At 46.4% G+C, this 18,872-nt stretch overlaps 2 long non-coding RNA genes across 3 annotated transcripts in view; one reads left to right on the top strand and one right to left on the bottom strand.

Moving 5' to 3' along the window:
• LOC113593143 (uncharacterized) overlaps positions 1–16,130 on the top strand; it is a 244,706-nt gene extending 228,576 nt beyond the window's left edge. The window contains exons 9-13 of the long non-coding RNA XR_003413192.2: positions 2,898–3,017; positions 8,987–9,165; positions 10,684–10,743; positions 13,914–14,180; positions 15,109–16,130. This is a non-coding gene — a long non-coding RNA (uncharacterized LOC113593143). The remainder of the gene's footprint in view (positions 1–2,897; positions 3,018–8,986; positions 9,166–10,683; positions 10,744–13,913; positions 14,181–15,108) is intronic.
• Positions 599–12,356, bottom strand: LOC106966613 (uncharacterized). 2 transcript variants are annotated; one of them, XR_003413263.2, is made up of 5 exons: positions 12,155–12,356; positions 8,947–9,109; positions 2,848–2,990; positions 1,394–1,481; positions 599–1,090 (listed from the first exon to the last, which is right to left on the bottom strand). It is a non-coding gene; the product is annotated as an uncharacterized LOC106966613 (long non-coding RNA). The 2 variants fall into 2 exon arrangements; XR_001428805.3 differs by lacking the exon at positions 599–1,090 and having other exon boundaries at positions 1,105–1,481; positions 12,155–12,354.
• Positions 16,131–18,872: the final 2,742 nt, after the last annotated feature.

An 18,872-nucleotide genomic window follows, 5' to 3' on the forward strand; every position in this document is an offset into this window, starting at 1 on the left:
CCTGCCTTTCAGGCTCCGTCTCTTCTCCCACAGATTACAAACCTTGTGATCAGAAGGAAGCTGAGTTCCTGAGGGTGATTGCCCCTCTGCTTCAGGGTACTGCCAGGCGGCAACGTGGCCGAGTGGAAAGAACATCGGGACTGAATTCAAGCGAGTGTGCTGGGGTCCCTGCTGACCCATTTCCTAACTGGGTGATGTCGAATGCCTCACCTCATCCTTGAGGACCCCAGCTTCATCATCAGTAAAATGGGGGTGCTAACAGTTCCCTCAGAAATCTGCAAAAATCGTATATGGCATTACACGTACCCCAAAGCTCATTCTTTTTTTTTTTAAATGTTTATTTATTTTTGAGACAGAGAGAGACAGAGCATGAACAGGGGAGGGGCAGAGAGAGAGGGAGACACAGAATCTGAAATGGGCTCCAGGCTCTGAGCTGTCAGCACAGAGCCCGATGCGGGGCTCGAACTCACAGACCGTGAGATCGTGACCTGAGCCGAAGTCGGATGCTTAACCGACTGAGCCACCCAGGCGCCCCCAAAGCTCATTCTTAAAAGGCAAGGTGCAATCGTTGTTAGGAAGTATCATTTTAGTAAAAAAAAGAATCGCAGAGGATTCTGAATGTTTTTCTCTACTTCTGAAATTACAAGATGGATGGATCGTTAAGGGTGTTATTTCCAGCATCATGGCACAGGGATCAGGGAGACTTACCGGGGACCGAGTTCCTTCCCCAGTATCTAAACCACATTGCCTGGTCCTACCCTCTTCTCCCTCCCGCAGAGCGTGAGATAGATTCTGAACATGGGCAGGGTAGGGGGCTGAGTTATGAATTAGGACGTCCCTTCAGGGAATCTCTTCCTTTAAGTGTAGACTTGATCATGTTCGGCTCTGTGTGTTTGTAAATGTACACGCGAACGTGCCCACGTTCATTTCCATCCATTTCTTGCTTTTATGTCTCAGTCAATAGTTTTTGGCAATGCCTTTGCAACACCATGAACTGTAGACAGGAAATAAGACCCGTCCATTTGTGCTGGTACAAGCTAAAGATTTTCTATAAAGTGACCACATTTCCAGGCTGGGCGAATGGATTTCACTGCAGGAAAAAAAAAATATTGTGAGGTGGGCGAAGTGAAGCAAAGGGAAATATTGGCCACTTTAATGATTTACAGAAGCATAAAAAACCTCCTTGCCTGCTGAGATTTCATATTTCCCCTCCTGCCGGTAAGGGGGCTGGGGTAGGGGGTCTGATTTGAGCTGTCGTGTGAGGACGCCTGAAAATGCAAAGCCAAGGCTGGCCCCTTCCTGAATATTCTGTAGCCTCTAGTTGAGCTGTCTGACCCGAGGGGCTGGCGGTGATTGGGGAAGGGATGGAAAAAAGGAATGAAGGTGGGCACACCTTTTAGGGGTGACTGTTGCACACATAGAGCCTGGAATACTAGCCTGGGGAAGAGATGCTTAGGAAAGGCAGCTCCTTCATTTTGCACCTGGGGAAACAGAGAGCCAGGGATGTAAAGTGACTTTTCCAAGATCACAACTCTAGTTTATCGACGAACTGGAACTATACCCAGACCTTCGGGATGCCAGTCCTAAATTCTTTCAGCTATACCCACTATTAGTACCATCATTGTTAGCATAATTCCCATCACAAAATGACCACCAAGAGCTTCCTACCTGCCACAACTACACCAGCAGTTTTCCTAACAACATCACGCTCAATTTTCATACCAACTCTAAAAACAATAGTTCAGATTGGCGTGCCTGGGTGGCTCAGGTGGTTGAGCATCCGACTCTGGCTTGGGTCATGATCCCATGATTCAAGGGTTTGAGCCCCACATCAGGCTCTGTGCCGACGGCTCAGAGCCTGGAGCCTGTTTCAGTTTCTGGGTCTCTCTCTCTCTCTCTCTCTCTCTCTCTCTCTGCCCCTCTCCCCCCTCAAAATATGAATAAACATTAAAAAAAATAAACAAACAAAAATGATGTGTTATGATTTCCACTTTAGATGAGGAAACCGGGACCCAGAAAGACTAAATAGCTTGCTGAGATCACACAGCCAGTTAGTAACACAGCCAGGGTTTGAACCAACACCACCAGGATCTGCGCCCAGATCGCTTCTGAAGAGCAGGAAATCCAGAAACAGAGAGTAATAAACTACCCCTCAGACACGCTGCCTTAACTTCACCAATGAACACAGTCAAACATGTCTGGCTTGAACAATTCAGAGGAACAGTGGCTTTAAAGCAAAGCCCAAGATGGTTAAATTTAGATGGGAAACAAATGGGAAGCAGCCCGTTTCCTGTACGGTTGCCGTAATTTGAATGGCTTGCAGCAGTGAGTAGTGGGAATTGAGCTATTAATAAAGGAGCCGGCAGAATGATTTACAATCAGACATTAATATGGAGATTTTCATAAACACAATAATTCACACCCAAGCAGAGTCATAAATATAAAGTTGTATTAACTATTCTAGCTGGCATGGAATGTCACACACAGTGTGAAATTGAACATTCCATTGTACTGTAATAATGGACTGACGGAAAGTTTTTCTTGGGTGGGGGGTGGACGTGGGGCAGTGGGAGACCAGATACTTCCTATTGCAAACTTACTTAGTCCTAGTAAGGACCTAGCTCTGCCCTTGCCTTACACCTTCAAAAAACAAAGCAAAACAAAACAACTCCCCACCCCGCAAACTTTTTATACTGAAATAATTTTAGATTTACAGAAAAGTTACAAAGATAGTTAAGAATAGAGAGGATATCCTTCACCCAGCTTCCCCTATTTTAACATCTTATATGACTGTGGTATAGTTATCAAAACTATGAAGGCAATGTTGGTACGATACTGTTAACTAACCTCCAGACTTTATTTAGATTTCAGTAATACCCTTTCTTTTTCTGTTCCAGAATCCCGTCCACGATCCACATAACGTTTGATCATCAAGTCTCCGTAGCTGCTGGTCTGTGACACTTTTTCAGTCTTTCCTTGTTGTTCATGGCCTAGACAGTTTTGAAGATACTGGTCAGGTATTTTGTAGAACGTCTCTCAATTTGAGTTTGTCTGATGTTTTCCTCAATTCTAGGCTGAGGTTATGGGTTTTGGGAAAGACCACCACAGAGCTGAATTGCCCTTCTCAACACATCACACAAGGGCGCATTATATCCATGTGACTTATCACTGATGTAGTTGACCTTGACCATTTGGGTAAGGTGGGAGGTATTCGCCAGGTTTCTCCACTCTAAAGTTACTATTTTTTCCCCTCTCTGCATCCTATTCTGTAGAAGCCAACTCACTAAGTCCAGCCCATACTGAGGGACAGGGAGGATTAAGCTCTACCTCCCAGAGGGAGACGTTTCTACATATATTATTTGCCTTACACTTTTTAAAAACTAATTTTAGATTGATTGAACTCTTTGCATTTTACTATAAATAATAAATTATAATAAATAAAAAATAAATAATAAAAAAATAATAAATTCCCAGGCTTCTTAAGCACATTATTTTGAACAGAATTTGACTTCTTCTTGATTGCTTCCTGTCCTAAGTATACTCTAATCTCCGTAAATTTTGTGGCCTTTTCTCAGTTCTTACCTCCCTTGTCCTCTGCAGATTTTGACATTGTTGGCCACTCTTCATCAAGGAAAACAATTTCTCCCGATGACCCTGCCATTATTCTCTTCTGTCTCTTCTTCCTCCTTCTCAGCTCATCACCACTGTGCACCTGCCTCCATTTCAGTTTCAGCCCCTGCTCCTCTTCCTTCCCTCCCACCTGAGCAAATTTGCTGTCCGGGTGCCCTGTGGTCCTCACCTCTCCTCTCTCTCCAGTGCTTCCCTGAGCAATCTCACTCACTACGTGGCTTCAAGCATCATCATGACTCACATGACTCTTAAATCCCTGTCTACACCCTGGATCCCTCTCTATGGCTACTGTTCAGGCTTGACCTGCTATACACCAAACTCATTGTCTCTTTATTAGAGGACTGTTTAAGCTGTGTTTCCCTTTTATGTGAAAATCTGAGCTGGTAGAGGTCTGGGTAAGAGGCACAGCTCTGCTGGGGCCCCTTGTTGTTCTAATCCTAATGCTTTGGAGGTTGCCCTCGCCTGCATGGCTCACTACTCCATTCCTATATAGACCTTTAGGAAAGGGAAAGAAGAATGGAAAACAAGGGGCTCTTTTTAAGGGAATGATCTGGAAGTGGCACATATCATTCTGCTTACATCCCATTGGTCAGAACCTAATCACATGGCAACACCTGTTGCAAGGGAGACTGGGAAATGAAGTCTTTAGCTGGGTAGCCATCTATACAGCATGGAAGAGAAGGAATATTGAGGTCATTAGCAACCCCCAAAACTTTTCAGTTTTTCAAAAAGGCCACCATTTTGTCTATTTCCTGACTCTCACAACTCCTGTCCCAATATTTGTTGGTGCTCCTTCCAGTAACCTTGATTGGAAATTTGGGTATTTGATATTTCCTCTTATTTTACCTCAACAAATTCCCCCGTGTTTAATATCTCTTCCCCATTCTTATTGACACTACACAAATTCAGACCTTCATTACCTCTCATTTGAGCTCTTGTAATTTCATAAATGATTGTCATGTGTTCCATTCCTTCCTCCTCCAAACCATCTTTCGTATGGGTACTTATTAATCTCAGTCAACACAGCTCAACTCTTCAGCCCTAGTTGTGAATCTTCAGTGGCTCCCAACTGCCAACCCAGGAAAGTCCAAATTCCTTAGTCTAGCACTCAAGGCCTTGCACAGTCTCTCCCAGGCTCTCTGACCCACTTTCACTCTCCATTTTGTTCTGCACCATATGCATTCTCCTTTACATGACACACCCTGCCTCAGCCCCCACTCCCTGTTGCTCTGCCATCATAAGAGGATAGCACTTAACTGTGCTGATGGCTTGCTTTGAGTCAAACACAGTTAACTACATTATTTCATTAAATACAGCAACCATAAGATAAATGATAATTATAACTATTTTACAAATGAGGAACAGAGGCTCAGAGGAGCAAAGTAACTTACCCTTAACTCTCTGCCTAGAATGTGACAGAGCTGTTTGAGCCCAGGCTTGTGTAACTCCAGAGCCTGTGGTATTGTCCCTAGACTACACCATTCCCTGTCCCAATGACTGCTCAGGATGCTTCCTCCACCAGAAATGCCCTCTCCTCTTATGAACTCATGGTGAAATCTTTTATATCTTTCAAAGCCCACTTTGAAGGCCATTTCTTCCATGAAGCCTTGTCTGGATAACTCAACTGGAATTTATGCCTCTTTTCTCTGACTCCCACAGCCAGGTGTCTACGCCTCTCTTTCAACACTTAGCATCTTCAACCTTGTGTTACAAGTGCTTACAACAGACTTGTCTTAATTTTTCCACACTGGACCCTGAACTTGAGGATGACAATGTTGTTGGGCAGTATAGGTCAGTATTACTCATTTTTGGTCTCTGAAGTAGAGTGTCATATGATCTCAACCCCCCACATCTAATCTCAGCATCCAAAATATTTCTCAAATCTAACTCCTCTCTTCCTTCTCTATTACTGCTTCTCAGGCCCTCAACGTGTCTCTCCTGGATCACTGCAATTATCGCCAAATATGTCCCTGACCTACTCTTAACTTCCTCTCCATAAGGCTTCCAGAGTGATTGGTCCCCATTAATGGCTTCCATGTCCGATGCAATGTACTCTAAGCACCTTAACTTGGTAGGGAAGTCTCTCCAAGATGGCGACCATACCTACCTCTGTTGTCTAGCTTGTTCTTGCCTTTTTATGCTCGAGAGATAGTGTATACACTATACAGGTTCTCATACTTTTGTGGCATTCTTAGACTATTCTGCCTTTCTGAAATGTCTTTCCCAGCTTCCTTTGTTAATGCTTACACCAAGACTCGTCTTGGGCAGGGTGACCTTCAGGAAGCATTCCCTGAACTCCAGATTGGGCTGGCTGCTCTTTTTTTCTCTCATGGTATGTTCATATGTTATTATATTCAAATGCGTATCTCTTTTAGTTGTACCATTTAATTGGAATTATCCATTTATGTGTCTGCTCAGCCACCTGTTTGCACATTTTTAGAGGTTAGAAATGATGCCTTGGTCATCTTTGTCTTCCTTACACCTAAGTCAACGCATATGTTAGGTATTAAAATGTAGCAGTTTGTTGAGTGAATCATAAAAATCAATTACTGTATTATGCCTTAATACAGTGATACCAGCTGGTCTACTGGAATTCGTAAAGATTATTGCCTATATTAAAGGATCTGTCTTTCTTTCTTTTTTTTTTTTTGTAGTTTATTTTTTCATTTTGAGAGAGAGAGAAAGAGGGAGAGAGAGAGAATGTGTGCCAGGGTAGGGGCAGAGAGAGAATCCCAAGCAGGCTCTGCACTGCCAGCAAGGAGCCCAGTGCAGGGTGTGGTCCCATGAACTGTGAGATTATGACCTGAGCCGAAACCAAGAGTTGGACGCTCAACCAACTGGGACCCAGGTGCCACTGGAATCCCATCTTTCTGTGTTTGCCTGCAGTATTTTCTGCTGTCATTTCACACAGTGGTGAGGAAACTTGCCTGTAGAGGCACCTGGGTGACTCAGTCAGTTAAGCATCTGACCACGGCTCAGGTCATGATCTCATGGTTCCATGAGTCTGAGCACCGCATTGGGCTGTCTGCTGTCAGTGCAGAGCCTGCTTTGGATTCTCTGTCTCCCTGTGTCTTTCTCTCTCTCTTTCAAAAATAAACATTAAAAAAAAAACTGCCTGTATTGGCTCTTCTTTTATTAAGGGAAGTCCTCTATTAGATTCTGGATATAAATCAGGAAACTAAGATGGCTACAATAGTATTAGAACAAGAGTATTTTATAAATGTAGCAACACCACCAATTTTGCCTGATTTTTTTTTTTTTTTTTGGTTCCATCCTGGTTCTTGGTATGTTTTGCAGTGGTATGGCTCCAGGATTCAGGTTAGAGAGCTAGAACCAACTGGGACACATAAGACGTTATTCTGCTCTTTCTTTGAATGTGACTAAAAAGTCGTAGTTTTTCCAAGACTATTCTAGACATACTCTCTTTACATTCATATATTTTATCTTCTTTGATCCCCCAGAATATCCCTTTACAACTAATGTATTATCTGAATTTTACAGATAATGAAAGAGACACATAGAGGTTAATGGGCACATCTAAGGTCACACAGGCAATAAATAGCTGAGTCATGCCATGAATCAGGTATGTCCACTCAAAATCCAGTGTTCTTGCCTTTATCCTACATTTCTCTTCTTCTAGGAAAATTATATCTATCTAAACCGATGCTTTTTAAAACTGCAGCTTGCAGCCCACTATTTGGCCATAAAGCAAATTTAGTGCATACTAAGGAGCATCCATATGGGATGGGACAGGATGGAATGGAATGGAATGAATGGAATAGAATAGAACAGAACAGAATAGAATAGAATAGAATAGAATAGAATAGAATAGAATAGAATAAGTCTGAAATATCAGAGAGCGAGTATTGGTCATGAAACTTTTGTCCCAGGTCATAATATAACATATTTTTCTTACTCTGGATCATAGTAACAACAGCAACAACCAAAGTGGAAAAGTTCTTCTCTTAACTACGTCTTAAAATAAGTCGCCAAAGTGACCTTCTAATTTCCGAATGTGATAGGCATGTTTTGGTTTCCATCTTCTTTGACCCCGGGTAGATTTTGACACCTCCATCTGCTTGCGCCATCACAAAATGCTTGTCTCCCTTAGAGTCTTAAGCCCCTCTTTCTCCTGGGACTTCCGTGTCTCTGACAGTCCTTATTCTAGCACCTGAATGTTGGTGTTCCCTAGAGCTCTCCATGACCCTCTTTTCTTCCTGCTCTGTGGTCTTAGCCTACGTCCAACTTCAACCACCATCTAAAAGCCAGGGACCCCCAGATCAGAGCACAGCACCCCCCTTCTCTCCCAAGCTCGACTCACAGCCCTCTCCTGCACACCTGCTTCTAGATGTCCCCAGGTCTCCCAGAACAAGCAAGTCCAAATGAACTCATTATTGACCCTTCAAGCCCACTCCCCACTGTGTCGGGGCGGGGTGGGGGGGGCACCTATTCACCCGGCCATCCAAGCTAATAACTTGGGAGTTCTTCCTGACTCCTCTTTCTCTCATGCCTCGACATCAAATCAATGGCCTCTCCCTGTCAATTCTGACTCTGCTACACCTCTCAAAATTGTCTGCTCTGCCACTTTCTTAGTTCACAGCCTCATTATCTCTCATTGAACTACTGCTTCCATTATCTCCTTCCTGCAGTCGATCTTCCACATTGCTGCCCCGATCTCAAAAATGCAAATCTGACCACCTTGGGTCCTTATGTGAAGTCATCCCATGGGTTCGCTCCAGCGCGGACTGGATGAAGGGGATCACCTTGCAGCATCCCCTGTGAGCCCCTTTGACTCTGCCCAACCTTGCTTCCTCCTCTCTCCCTCCCACCTGTCCCTCGAATCCCCTCTTGGCTGCAGCGTCCGCCTGCTGATGTATATTCCAGCTTGAACTCCGTGGCTGCTTCCTCTGAAGGGTCCTCTTCTTAAGACTCACTTCCTGTGTCGATACCTGGGCTCACCCCTGGCTTTAGGACATTCCCTAAATACGTCTTGCTTTTCACATCACACTAGACTGTAATTGATTATTTGCGTTTCAGGCTCTGGCACTCTACTGTGAACATTTCGAGAACTAGAATTAGGACTTATCCACTTTCCTATGCCTGAGGCACTGGCATATAGTAGGTGTTCAATAATGTTTGTAAAATAAATGAAGTCTCAGTTCTGCCGTTTACTAGCTGTTACTTTGAGCAATTCCCTTAACCTCTCCAGCTTCGTTTTCTTCTGTAAGTGGATAGAAACTAACGATTATCCGGTGCTTCTATGCATCAGGACCTACACTGTGTTCTTATATAGGCTGTTTAATTCTTACCGCATACCTCATCTTACGGGTAGTAGAAATGATTCCCCATCTTCCAGGTACAAAAAAGGACACTGGAAGAATGGGAGCACATCGTCTGTGGTTGGACAGCTGGTGGGTGGTCATTGCCGGGATTTGAACTTACGTCTGCCTGGGTCCAGCGCTCTTTCCACTACACCAAGCTGCCAATAGAAAAAAAGAAGAGAGTATCGACCTCACCGGGATTAAATGTGATAATGTATGTGAAAGCACTTTGTAAACTGTTAAATGCCATGAAAATGTGAGATGATATTATTGTCATTAAGATCTGCCATGGTCTGCCTATCATGGTTAGAATTCTCAGAAACTGAATATTGGAAATCATTCCGTTAGAGCTGGCTGCAAAGGCCTATGGGAATCAGACACCACTCCCGGACTATTTCTGCAGGATACCTGCTCCCTGCTTGCGGATGCAAATAAGCAGCCGCAATGCAACAGGAGGCCCAGGGGAATGCAAGAATGCTGTGCCCAGGGGGAAACCAGGGCAGGTGTGCCTGTCAGTTACAGGTCGTGACACCCTCTGAATGCCCCAGTGACACAGTTGTGTTTTAGAATCTTTGCTGCTGCAACATCCCATTTAGAATCTTGGTGTCGTGCTTGGGGTCGCGAACTGCGCTGCGTTTAGCTGCTGCTGCCGGTGTGTGAATCGTTCTGTTGACAATCCTATGGTTGCTATCTGGGTGGCGTGCCTGTAGGATGGCGGTGATCTATGACAGTGCCTTGCATCAGGGAGGCATCAGGCAACCACCACGAGACACAAGATTCTCAATCGAAATGTATCGTGCTTAGCTGGCCATTTAGTCACCTGAAGCCGTCAGGAGGCTCTGGGAAGGACGGCTGCGTGAGGGTATATGGCAGCCAAGCCTTGTGGCCTATCAGAGTCACTTTCTCCCGTTGATGGCAGGACGGTGGGAAAGACAGTCTTGTGTTTTAATTGACTGGGTAAACTGCCTGGGCAGTGGAAGGTTAGCTCCTTAAATTCCCCTTTCATCGTTTGAACGCCACTTAATTCCATCTAACATCTTTGCTTGTTAATGGCTCTTGTTTTTTATTGCTGAAAAGAAACATGTTCTAACCAATCTGGACAAACCATGGGCATGTCTATAATTTAATGTCTGCTGACCCCGGTTTGTGGCATTTTTTCTTCAAGTGCATTTTCCCTGGGTCTGTAAACCCTCCCTTGTGTCCGCCTAACATCCTTTTCCAAACTCAGTTCATTTTCTTCTCAGGTTAATAAAAAAAAAATGGCAGGGGCTGGGGGGACTTTACAGTGATGCTCTGAAAAGGCTGTGGAGAGAGATTCTATTGGATATGGAATCAAATCTTAAAAACGTTTGCCTTATTTCTTAGGAACTATGAAATGTGATTTCCTGTAATGAATAACAACTAATTCAATCCAGAGCGCTAAAGCAAATGCCTCCCAATTTTGTCCCTTCAAAGACTGCTTCCTCTGAACTCACTGTACTGCCTCACAACTGGGAGCCCGCGATCGGTTTTGAGGGGCAAGGACTAGGCTGAACCTGATTGTTCTTGAATGTTGTCAGCTCTGGAAAATTCCTAATATACTCAGGAATGCTATGTTTACAATAGTCTGGCTTCTACACCACAAGTAGACATGAGTCACCCAGATTCATGAACAAAGTGCTTGGATATCAACGTGTCATAAATTTCCCTGGAGGAAGAGACATCATTAATCTCCTTTCCTTTCTTTCCCCAGGGGAAGGAGATAGTGGATTATGGACCCTCTCCAGGTGGTGGTCAGAGGATATCAGACCAGGTAATAGATACACTTAATTATTATTGCTTTCACCCTGAGATCTCAACAACTTGGCTTCCAGGACTGCTGTATTTACCATGGAGAGGCATGCCTACCGTGCCGCCATTTCCAAGATGGCAGGTGTGAGACCCGTCATACCAATGGATCTTCCTTAGGTTGAGAAGTTCATAAGAGTAACAATAGAACCCAAGACGCTGAATTCCCTGTTCCAGCTCTCTATGTTGGCCTGAGCTGTTTCCAAACGGGCTAGAGAAAGCAAACATTCAGCATTCTCTGGTTTTCTAGCCCCCGTCTTTTGTAGCCATTTCTGTTGTCTTTGGGAGCCAAGGGCATGCATGAGGAACCAAATCTTGTAAACGCAGTGCCTGAGTTTTGCCCCTGAGATGCTATAACTGCGCAGATAACAACATTGGACTGAAGCTAATAGCCCAGCATGGCTCACGGCAGTATTCTGAGCTTACCTACAGATTCACTGTGGTGTTACTTATGGAGATGACAGATTTACTGTAGCTCAACTTAATAAAATAACATTTATGGGAATATCTGCACAATTAGAGCACACTCCAGGTCATAAATATGCTCCAGCCAAAGCCACATCATACACATTCCCCAACTTTTGGACACCGCTGTTCTTTGGAGATTGATGAGAGTTCTTGCAGGTAACTAGCAGCTGGATACAGGAAAGGTGCCCAAAAAAGGACTCAGAGAAGCTCCCTAGTTCTTAAGAGAGAATTCTACTTCATAACCCATTCCTTTTCAACATGTCCATTACAAGTTGCTATGTTGTATGTGCGTCTCCTGGTTCATTACCACCTTAACTGGAGACAGCCAGGTGAAGTTAAATTTAGCCAAGTGAACACTCACTTTTTACCTGTGTAGCCCTGTGTATGTCTCTGTATCTCCCTGGGCCTCCCTTTTCTCCCCTTTAAGTTCTGGGAGTTGGGGGGCACCCGGGTGGCTTAGTCGGTTAAGCGTCCGACTCGTGATGTCGGTTCAGGTCATGATCTCACGGTCGTGGGATCGAGCCCCGTGTCAGGCTATGCACTGAGCATGGAGCCTGCTTGGGATTCTGTCTCTCCCTCTCTCTCTCTGCCCCTCTCCCCCACTTCCATGCACCCTCTCTTTCTCAAAATAAAGAAATAAACATTAAAAAAAAATAAAGCTTAAAAAAAATCTGGGAGTTGGGATAATGATCTCCAAGAGGCCGGAATTAGAAGTTTGTCTCTTCTGGGGTCACTCACCCAACAATCCTAAGCGAAAACAAAACAGGTGGTCAGCATGATTTGGGGGGATTATCTCTGGATTTCACAGTTTTGAACTTCATCTGACCCCTATCCCTGCCTCCCATACCAGTGGCCAGATATTATCTAGAGCTGCCTGAAGCTACTCAGTCCTCAGACATGGAACTCACCAGAAGTGGTGGAGCAGCCCCAAAGTCCTATCTTGCCCCAAAATGTCTGCCATCATTTTCAGTGGGATCCCCATAAAACAGTCCTGAGGACAGAATTACTAGTGAGGCAGATAGTTGATTCTTTGACTCTGGACAAGGTCGCTGGGTGGTTTTAGAGCTGTGTAGACAGAGTCTGGGTCAAACTGTTAAAAGCACTTGTGTAGGCAAGCCCAGCATCAGCTAGTGTCACAATGACCAGCTGGAAAGGGACAAATGTGAACAAACAATGGGCTGCTTTCTTTCACCATGCCAAATAACCCGGCCTACTGATTTTCTTTTCCCACTGACTTAATTGTTTTCTCAATGGATCTGACTCACTTCACAGATTGTTTCCAACCATGTGGACACAGCCCAAGTTGCCAAGTGTGGTGGTTCCTGTTCCCTCCACTCCAGTGAGGTGGCTGTGGGGGAGCTCGTTGACTCACCGCCCACAGCTAGCCACATGACAGCATTTCATCACACCCTCCTTCTGGGTGCAAGCATTTGCTTGCAGACATGCAAGTCACAGACGCTGGGAGACAGAGACACATCACACACGTGCCCATGCACACATGCACGCGTGCACACGCACACACATTCACCATAGCAAGGAAGTCTGGTCGGGACACAGGGAAGTTCAAAGGGCTGGGCATCTTGAAATTTTGTAAATAGCCACTAACCCAGGACAAATTGGGCCCATTAATAATGAAAAAAGCCAATTTCATTGATCTGCCTGTCTTACAGTTCACTTGCTTGTCTTCTTGGGATGGCAAAGCTCTACTTCCGATCGCTTTAGCCACTCTTAACACACAGGCCAGGAGCTGGGGCTGGCCTGAATGAGCTCTGTGGAGGCCACACCAGAACTCTGTGATTGGGGATGGAGTGTAGTCAAGAGTTTAATTGGTCGGTGAGTCACAGAAGCAGATACAAAGGGGTCATTGAAGCAAGGAAGGCCTGAAATGGTCATAGGGAGCCAGAATTCATAAAGGTCAGGACGCAAGAGTAGATGAATAGGGAGAGCCACATGTCGAAGTGGGTAAGAGGCTGAGTGGTCCAACAAGATGCCTGAGACAGGAGGCTGTGGGTGATGACTGGTTTGTGGTGAGTTCCTGGGCCCCTGTGGTGTGGAGGGGGGCTGGTGCCATAATATCAAGGCCAAGGCATGGCACATGGTTTTGCAAAATCCTTTCTACTAAACAGTTCTTACTACAGCTGAGCATACCCATACCCTATGATTCTAACAACTCCATTCCCAAATATACAGAAATGGATGCATATATAGAACGAAATACCTGTTAAAATGATCAGGACATCATTATTCATCATAACCCAAATCCATAAATAATCCAAATGTTTCTCAATAGTGGAACAGATAATTGTGAATGACTCAGATGGTGGAACAGTATACAGCAATGAAAAAGAACAAACATTGCATACAAACATTGAGCAAAAAGAGCTGGCTAGACCATAATGCATTGTGTCTGGGTCCATTCATATAAAATTCCGAAACATGGGGCGCCTGGGTGGCTCAGTCAGTTGAGCATCTGACTTCGGCTCAGGTCATGATCTCACGGTCCGTGAGTTCAAGTCCCGTGTCGGGCTCTGTGCTGACAGCTCAGAGCCCAGAGCCTGTGTCAGATTCTGTGTCTCCCTCTTTCTCTCTCCTCCCCTGCTCATGCTCTGTCTCTCTCTTCTCAAAAATAAATAAATATTAACAGAATTTTTTTTAATTCCGAAACAGCCAAAACGAATCTGTGGTGATTGAAGGCAAGTGGCCACTTTTGGAGAAGAAGGCCGGAACAGAGTTAGTGTGACTGGAACAGACTAAGAAAAGCTTTTGGAGTGCTGTGACTTATCTGTTTCTTGATCCAGTGGGAGTGGTACTACTATGTTTACTTTTTGTGTATATTCTACTTCGATAAAAATCTTTTTATAAAAATCGGAGGCAGGTTTTCAAAAAGGAAGCAGGCAAAGAAGACCGTGGACTATGAACGTCCTCTACCACCAGGTATGTTTCTCACGTGAACGCGCATGATCGTACTTGATTGTACTTGCTCGTACATGATCGAGGGAGCTCGGTCCGTGTGATCATCCCCAAAATTGGGTGAAGGCTGAAGGCTGAAGGCTGGGGGAGTGTAATCTGCATATTCCTGCCCTTGGCCTAGAGAGGAATGTAGGGAAGGGGGTAGTCGCGACGCGGAAGTAAAGATGAAGTTGAACGCGCATGCTCGGGAGAGTAGAACTCGTGTGAAGCGGTGTGGAAGCAGCGAGGGGGGGCCCGCACTCTCGCATCTGCATTCTGAAACCACCATCTGACGCCACGCCCCTCAGAAGCACCCACGTTAGTCACCACCAGCTGACACCCCCAGCCACATCTGGAACACCCCGGCTAATCACTGCCCACGACCGCCTACACCTGTCTTCCCCGCCCGCCAGCCCCTGCCACCTGCCTGCCTGCCACTTTCAGTCCTCACGCTAAATCAATAACAAAGACCTCCGAGGGCTGCCAGGCTTCTCCGCTGGTGCCCCCTCCCCTTAAGCCCACGCCCCCTCCTCCTTTCTCTCAGCCCGATCCATCTGCCCAAGCTCAGATCTGCTCTGGCAGGACTGGCAGGCCGGCTCTCTCCTTGCAGACAGCGTGGCTCAGCCTGGCGTTAGCAGCTGCCGACGCTGCAGTTTAAGAATCACCGTGTCTGGGGAAAGTCCATTAAAAGACAGTAACAATGTATATTGTGCAGTGACCCTGGGGGCACCCAATTCCACCTTGTTAATGATCTCTTTGAAATAGCCAAGGCTATGGAGAGAGACGTGGTTCAGAGGTCACCGGCGCCCTGTTGTTAGGACACAGCTATGTTTGGGCAACTTTCAGGAATCACTCTCATGCTAATGGGGGCAGGTCCTCAGAGACCCACTCAGACAATTAAAATGTTCTTCAGGAGTGTGCTAAACATCCAGTCCCCTGGGCAGATCTGTGCATATCCGGCCTGGCAAGGGGAAAGCTGAAGAGCTGGCCATCCACCCCACGTTGAGGAATGAATGTTTCAGCGGCAAGGCTCATGCTTGTTTCCACCCCGCCCCCTGACTAAGTCAGGACACTTGGACAAAAGCTACATACCCCAGACAGCCCCCACTGCCTCTACAGAGGTCGTGCGCCAGGCCCTGCAATCCTGCTGTGACTCTGCCCATCTCTTTCCCGCTAAGAGCAAACGGAAATGCCGGGTGCGGTGCAAGAGACATTATGATAAGCTAAGCTCTCTTTCAGATCTTCTCTCTTTCTCAAATAAAAGCTTCTCGGACTTGATGCCGTATGATTGGTAACAAAGTACTCGCAGTGCGCCTCACTGCGACGAGGGCATAGAAACCAACAGCCAAGCACACTGTAAGGAACACACGTGTGGCAGGGCATGAGAGTATAAGAGCCTCTGGGTAGGGCGATTTATGAGCACTCAGCAAACGTCTGAGTGCCTACTTGGTGCCGGGCTCTGTGCTAGGTGTGGGGCATGACTGCTTGTTCCAAGAGTAACTGGAATCTATGAATATCTTTAAGAATGGTTTAGAAAATCACCTAAGCAGGGATGCGTGGGTGGCTCAGTCGGTTAAGCATCGGACTTTGGCTCAGGTCATGATTCATGGTTTGTGAGTTTGAGCCCCACGTCAGGTTCTGCGCTGACAGCTCAGAGCCTGGGGCCTACTAGGATCCTGTGTCTCCCTCTCTCTCTGCCCCTCCCCTGCTTGCACTCTGTCTCTGTCTCTGTCTCTGTCTCTGTCTCTCTCAAGAATAAATAAGCATTTAAAGAAAAAAGAAAGTAAATCACCCAAGCAGAGATCAGGCAGAAAATGGGCAAGGCCAGAGGCACGTGGGTGACTCTGTTGGTTAAGTGCCCAACTCTTGATTTCCACTCAGGTCATGATCTCATAGTTGGTGGGAAGGAGCCCTGCATGGTGCTCTGTGCTGACAGTGTGGATGGAGACTGCTTGGGATTCTCCCTCCCTCTCTCCCTCTCTCTCTCTGCCCCTCCCTCACTGGCTCGCTTGCGCTCTCTCTCTGTCTCAAAATAAGTAAATAAACTTTAAAAAAAATTGGCAAGACATTCTGACATATGTCATTCCAGTTACTTCCCATTCTTCTCCAAGCACGTAGGGATGATTTGTGGCCTTAGTTCCAGGACCCTAGAATGGGAGAGTCTAAGAGGGAACCCTATCATGTGGCCTGTACCCTCAGCTGCCTCCTTCTGGTCACCGGGTCCTGCTAATCCACAGGCTGCAAGGCTACATCCTGGTGAGGTGTTGGGAAAATGACTCTTAACCCATGTCCTCTGTGGAAGGAGGACACCGGTGCCCTCGCCACCACGCACTTGCTAACGTGAGCAGGTTGTGGAAAGCCCTGAATTGGGAATTAGGACGCCCAGGTTCCAGCTCCACCAGAGCATAATCATTTTAGGGAAGGATGCAAGGCCTCACATCCATCCTTATAAAGGGGATATGCCCCTCCACAGCAGACAAGAAGGGTCCGCAAGCCGGGACTTCCACTTTTCAGAACCTTGCTGTTGAAACATGGACCACTGGAAGCTGCAAAACATCCTTAACCTAACTCTCCATGTTGTACTTGACCACTGTTCAGTCTGACTCAGACCTCACATGATATGACAAAACTTTGTCCACTGTGTTTAAACCATGAGCACCGCCCCCCCCCCCGAAGCTGACTGCCATTCTGCGAGCATAACTCTGCCCTCTTCTACCTCCCACTCCCTCCCCCGTAATTACCCAAGTCTTCTCCCATTCTAGAATCTTCCTTAACCTCTTAGTTTGTGTGTTCTCACCAGCCTCATGTGCCTACCTGGGCAGCCATTTCACCTGTTCACTGTCACTCCGGAAGTCCCCACTGTCCCGCCTCAGAGGTCTCTTGCTGCCAAGCCCAAACACAGCCCAGTTTTCTGTGCTGTCTTCCCAAATATTGCTGGAGGTAAAAAAAAATCATGGATTAATCCCTAGTTAGATGGACCATATTCTCTTCAGGAGCCCATTTACTCAGATTTAATAGACTTTCCCATTATGGTTCTTCCAAAACATTCTCATTCTCTCCAATCCGTTGCTGTCCCCTTACCCCTAATGTGTAAATCTGTGAAAGCTGTTGTAACAAATTCCACAGGCGAGGTGGCTTCGACCACAGAAATGTATTACTCCTCCTCGTTCAGGAGACTAGAAGCCCAAGATCAAGGTGACAGCAGGGTTGGTTTCTTCGAAGACCACTTCCCTTGGCTTGGACATGGCCGTCTTATTCCAGGGTGTCTGTGATCTAACCTCTTCTCCTTACAGGGACATGGTCAGCTTAAGGTCCACTCGTATGATCTCGTTCTACCTTGGGCACCTCTTTCAAGGCCTTATCACCAAATAGTCACATTACAGAATACTGGGGTTAGGACGTCAACATATGAATGGGGGGCGGGCACAGTTCAGGCCATACCGCCTCAAAAGACAACCTTGCTTTCTGTTCATTAGAAGACCAGAGCCATCAGATCTATCTTCCTCATTGCCCTGTTCTTAACTCCAATTATTCCTGAATCTTCACCACCTTCTCCCTTCCCCCTACCTCAGCTCTAAGTTTCTCTCTCAACAGCTTTACTTGGTGCTTGGGACAGAGCTAAAAGTGTCATCCTCTATAGTACTGTTGTGCTTTGCCCCGGGAAGAAAGAAAGCTAAGCTTGCAAGGCACAGTACGCGCTCGTCTCGTTGCTGGGATCGGTGGTGCCACACAGCACCTCTCTGCTTGGTTTGCTGTCACAGCTTAGTGGGGTAGTGGTGAAAGAGGAGGAGAGTGAACCTCCAAGAGGTAAGCCCCTCTTGGCCCCCCTGTGGGGAAGCCATCAGAGGCGCTATTTGAAGCAGGAGCATTTCTTCCTTTTCCGCCACAAATGTTTCCATTCTGGAAGCTAGCCCGTTTCCAGGGATGGTTGTTTCCCCCTCCTCCCTCCTAGAGGGGAGTGGCTGTGCCTCGCCCGCCTCTTTGTGCCAAGGGTCCTAGCGTGAAGCCTGGGCTCACAGAAGGACCGAATCCATGCCTGTTGAATGGCTGGATGAATGAATCCTCATTAAAGCCAGACTCCCTGGACCCCACTTGTGGTCTCGATCCCTCCTTCTCTTCTGAGTCCTTCTTCACATATGACTCCCTTTCTCTTGCATCTTTAATATGTTCCTTTCCAGAGGCTCAATTCCCTCTACCTGGGATGCATCCCCTCTACATCTCTTCTACACTAAGACGTCTCCTCCCTCCCTTCTTGCCTCAGACCATCAAATTACCTCTGTTCCTTCTTTTCCCCCACCAGTCTAAAATTCTGGAGTCACATTTACGTTGGTCTTAGGAAAAGCTCCACCTGAACGCCCACTGCCCACCTCACACGGGCTATGTCTGTCTCAGAGTATCCCCAAAGCGGAGCTTGAGACGTGGAGTGGGCGGGGAGCTTCTAGGTTCCAGAGAAGGCGTTGGGGTGCAAATGGAATGAAGCAAGAGGAGGTTTTGAGGTGAGGTGCAGGCAGAGCGCAAAGTGAGTTTGAGGCCAGGTGGGACTCTCCACCACGTCTGTGCCACAAGCGGAGGCAGATCAAGGGGAGGTCGGCAGGATTGGCATCCTTCCTCCTGTTGGCTCAACCAAACATCAAAGTCCCAGACTGCTGACCCTCGCCATGTTTCCAGTCTCTTGAA

Source organism: Acinonyx jubatus, chromosome D1 (assembly GCF_027475565.1).
Source record: "Acinonyx jubatus isolate Ajub_Pintada_27869175 chromosome D1, VMU_Ajub_asm_v1.0, whole genome shotgun sequence".
In the NCBI taxonomy this organism is placed as follows: Eukaryota; Metazoa; Chordata; class Mammalia; order Carnivora; family Felidae; genus Acinonyx; species Acinonyx jubatus.